The 4,622-nt window shown below is 37.8% G+C and overlaps 1 pseudogene; it reads right to left on the minus strand.

Annotated features, from left to right (window-relative positions):
* Positions 1–359: 359 nt before the first annotated feature.
* Positions 360–2,231, minus strand: LOC149012977 (pentatricopeptide repeat-containing protein At2g29760, chloroplastic-like; annotated as a pseudogene).
* Between the last annotated feature and the right edge of the window lie 2,391 nt (positions 2,232–4,622).

A 4,622-nucleotide genomic window follows, 5' to 3' on the forward strand; every position in this document is an offset into this window, starting at 1 on the left:
AGCTAGCTTACTAAGGCTCTTTTTGGTATCAATTCTCATTCTCTATTATGACTATTTAAAAGAAATAAGTACATGAATTCATTATTGGTCGAGAATGAAAAATGGTTTGGTGACATTTATTGAGAATAAATTATGGAATGAAAAATAAATTTGGTATGTCAAAATGAAAAATTGTTAGAAAATAATAATGAAAATTAATACAAAAAAAATCATATTAATCAAAATATTAACAATTAACTAATTACCAAAAAATGCATCAAACAAAATATTAACTTAACAATATTCATATAAACTATGAGTTTTGTAAGAAAACAATCATACTTACTACAATATCAATATAATGTCTACTAAAATTAAAACTACACCAAACACTTATAAGGAAAATAAGTATCCATGCATTCATCATCTATCCTAATAAGCTTCCATGATTTGTTTTGCAATTTCTTTTCAATATGCTTCCCATTATTAAATCCAACTTCACTTGACAATAACATATCAGAGAATAATTCCAGCACTTCATGAAATTTACCATTAGACCTGTAAATGGATAGGCAAAATCTGCCACCAAATTCTCATTCATATTCGTTTAAGTGTATCCATATCCAGAATTTTTCTTACCGGAAAATATCCGCATCCGTCCGCTAAGAAACCGGATTTGGATTCGGATAATTGCTTATCGAATTGGATAATATTCGGATAAATTTTTTATCCGGATAAAGTAAAATATTCAACATTTTTTTCTCTGAAAATGGATGATAATCGGATTCGAATACTCGTAATCGTTAGCTGGATAATCGGAAATCGAAAATTATCCGGTTAAAGTAAAGGATTAAACACTTTTCTCTAAAAATGGGCTAATAATTGGATTCGAAAACCGGTAATCGGTAATCGAAAAATAGAAATCAGAAATAAAAAATATAAAAAAATGACAATCATCAATCAATAATTGGAGAGTTTATCGGATTGGATTATTATCGGATATCCGATATAAAGTTTCAGATCCGAATTTAGATGCCTTCTCCAAATTTCTATCAGATTCGGATAGTGCTTTGCTAATCGGATTTGGATATTGGTGTGTATCCGAACCGAATCCAATCCGTTTACAAGTCTACTTACTATTCATGGCAAGCCCAGAAATCATAACACTCCATGAGAACACATCCCGTTTAATCTACTTATGAAAAGTTTCAAAAGAGCCTTATTAATATCTCCACTCTTTGCATACATATCAATCAATGAGTTCTTCACAGTAAGGTTCATCTCGACTTGATTAATTTCACAATATGCATTTACCCGCTTGCCCTGATCAAGTGCACCCAAATGTCCACACGCAGAAGCAACCCAAGCAATTTTCACTTCGTCTGACATCACATTTTCTATCAGCATATCTCTAAACAACTGAACTGCTTCCATAAACAGACCCAACTGCGTATAACCTGCAATCATAGACGTCCAACAGACCACATTTCTATCAGTCATTTTATCGAACACCTTCTGAGCATATGTATACAACCACATTTGGCATACATATCAATCAGCGATGAACCCACAAAAACATCTGAACAAACTCATTAACTATAACAAACCCATGAACTTTCCGACCTAAATCGAGGTCTCCAATACCCCAATCATTTCACCAAACAATTCCAGTGCTTCCCCACAAAATTCCCCCTGTAAATACCCCCGAAATCATACTTGTTCCAGGACACCAAGTCTCGGACCCAATCAGGAATCAAATCAAATACCATGCGTGCATTTTCAATCACACCACAGGTTGCATACATTGAAATAAGAGAATTCTGCACGAAGACATCAAACTCAAACCCCAATTTAAGACTCGACCCATGAATTTCTAGACCCTTCTCGAGGAACCGGCTTCAGCTGCAAGCTTTTAGGATGAAAGGGAAAGTATACTTATCAGGTAAAACATCATTTTTTCGCATGAAATTGTAAAGAGTAATCGATTCCCAAGGCAAAGAACTACTAGCGTAAGCTCTGAACATGAAATTCCAGGCGAAAATATTGGGAGTTGAGATTTGAGAAAAAAGGATGCGCGCAGAGGTGAGATCAGCAGATAAGAAAGAGAGAAGGAGCTTACTTGATACAAAAGGGTCTGTGAAGCGGCCGTTGATGATAGCCTGGGAGAGGATTTGATTTAATTGATGGGTGCTTTGCAACTTTTCTAAGAAAGATAAAGAAAAAGAATGGTAACAAGAATGCGAGTGACCCATGGAAGGGTTAAAACTGTTGGAGACAGGGAAGGATGGTTTGAGAAGCCGCCGTTAGAATTGAATAGAATTTTTGCAGGAATTGAGAGCTTGTGTTAGGATTTGAGAGGTGATTTTTTAAATACTGTGTTTTTACTGTTATACCCTGTCTTAACTTTAAAATTTCAAGTATACCCCCGCTAACGAATTTTCACCCATAATCCACAATGGACTTTTAGTCCATTATGGATTTTGAAGGTTTTTCTATTATTTTAAATAAAAATGAAAATGATAATAGATGCCCAACAATTTAAAACAATAAAAAAATCTCATAATAGAGAATGATAATTGATACCAAAAAGAGCCTAAGGTGAAGGAATTTGTAGTTGATTGCACGAGCTAGTGATCCATTTCATGTCAACTCTAATTAGTTATCAAAAGGCCTACTTTCCAAAGGGAACGTCGTTTCCCGGGAACCTTGCGGTTCTCCCAAGTTGCTTCTCTACATTTAGTACTCCCAAGGGCGGTGGCTGGGGCAGGTTAAAGTATGCTCACCGATCCCCCCCCAGATGCAGTTGTCGTTGAGTCTTTGACCGGTTCTTTGAACCTTGCCGACCGCAAGGAGAGAATAGATCACTAACGCGCAACAGAGACGGAATATTATGTTGCTTGTTTGGTCTACAATCAGCCTAGTGCACCAACCACGTGGTACGACGGGCACTCAAAGACCTAGCAAATGATGGCCCACCCCACCCAAGAGCGCTTATGTCATCAATGATTGGTGTATGAAGGTTTTATCCTCATTACTGACCGATGGTACCTTTGATCAAATTGCTCCTTTATGTAATTTAGAGCGTTGCCTTGATGTATACAACTCCATAGATCAAGCTTGACTGGGTCTAACAGATTGGCTCTTTCTATGTTCCCTGCATGTCCCTCCCATTCGGCCCTTATTGGTTTAGTATGGGGTGGATGCCCTTAGCTAGCGGGTAATCCAGTTCCATATGGGCAACTATGATCATGAGGGAGGCTGCCGCTTCAGCTTCACAAGCGTGATTGGTTAGTGGGGAAAAACCGGGCCGAGACTCAAAAGAATTAGGAAAGTCTTTGTTCCTGAACGAAGGAAGTGGAAAGACACGAAGGTAGAGGGATATACTCATTTATTTTTCTAATTGCTGAAATTGTACGACATGGTATCTTGATACCTCCAGGCGTACCTCTATTGAAATACAATGGTTTCATGTTCCCTCATTGATTGGTTATTCCTCTCCGTTCATATCTCCTTCTCCAATTTTGGTCTCGATTGGTTCACAAGATTGAATGGCCAAGTGTGAAACCCAGCCCTAACCTAACCTTGACCTTGACCCGGTAACCTGGTTGTTTTTAGGTCCGAAGACCCGGAGTAAAGGAAGAAGCCAACTATGGGCCATATCAGTAGAAGACATGGTGTTTGACTCTAAACCCATGGATGTTGATGATGGAGTTCCATACTTGGATGTCTGTGCAGATTTGGAAAGGAAGCTGCACCTATCTGAAGATGAGATTAGTTGAAGGACTTGGAGTATTATCTGACTTGGTTTGAAGGTATTTCTACACACTAGATATGTCACTTGATGTGTGTGCAAAAGCCCATAAGGTTTAGAGCCCATTTGATCCTCCAATTCCCTATTTTGGCCTTACTGTTTGCCTTGGTCGACTCTTGGTCGAGTGGACCACTCGACCAAAGGAGTGTGAAATTCAAGAAAATGCAATTTTAGGGTTTTTCACTTATATTTAAACCCTACTTCGTGTTTCTTTGTTACGGCTGCCTCCTAAACACTTTTTGAACGTGAGAAGACCTCTCCGAAACTCTCTCTAGTGATTTCGAAGATTTCTCTGTAGATCTGAAGCCTCTCATCTCTATTCTGACAATTCAAGGTTAGTAATCGCTTCGACATTACGAATTTCTTTTCTTTGATCTTGTTCTTGATTGAGATCAGGAAGAAGATGCTGCAATCTTGCAACCATCTATTCCATGTCTCATTCTATTCTTTGAGATCTATGATCATCGTCATGATCTTAACCCTAGCCGAATAAATTTCTTGAAACCCTGACCCTTGTTTGATTTCTGGAAAACTTTGGTAACCTCCCATGCGAGGGAAATCTCATGGGCAATATTTATGTTAATCTAAACTTGATCTTTCAATGATTTTCTTATTATGTTCTTGATTGCAATCATTCCCTTTCATTCCGTGATCATAACCTTTTTATGAGAGCCATAAAGGTTGAAACCCTAATTTCTTGGGTCAAATCAAGAACCCATATTTTTACCATGACTTAATGATTTTATCTCCCCATATGATTCTAATACATTCTAGGAAGTTCCCCTTCGAATTTCGGATCAATCCGACTTCAAACGTAGAAGATATGGCCAAT

This window comes from Hakea prostrata, chromosome 6, assembly GCF_041222555.1.
Source record: "Hakea prostrata isolate BN-2017 chromosome 6, UWA_Hpros_2, whole genome shotgun sequence".
Lineage (NCBI taxonomy): Eukaryota > Viridiplantae > Streptophyta > Magnoliopsida > Proteales > Proteaceae > Hakea > Hakea prostrata.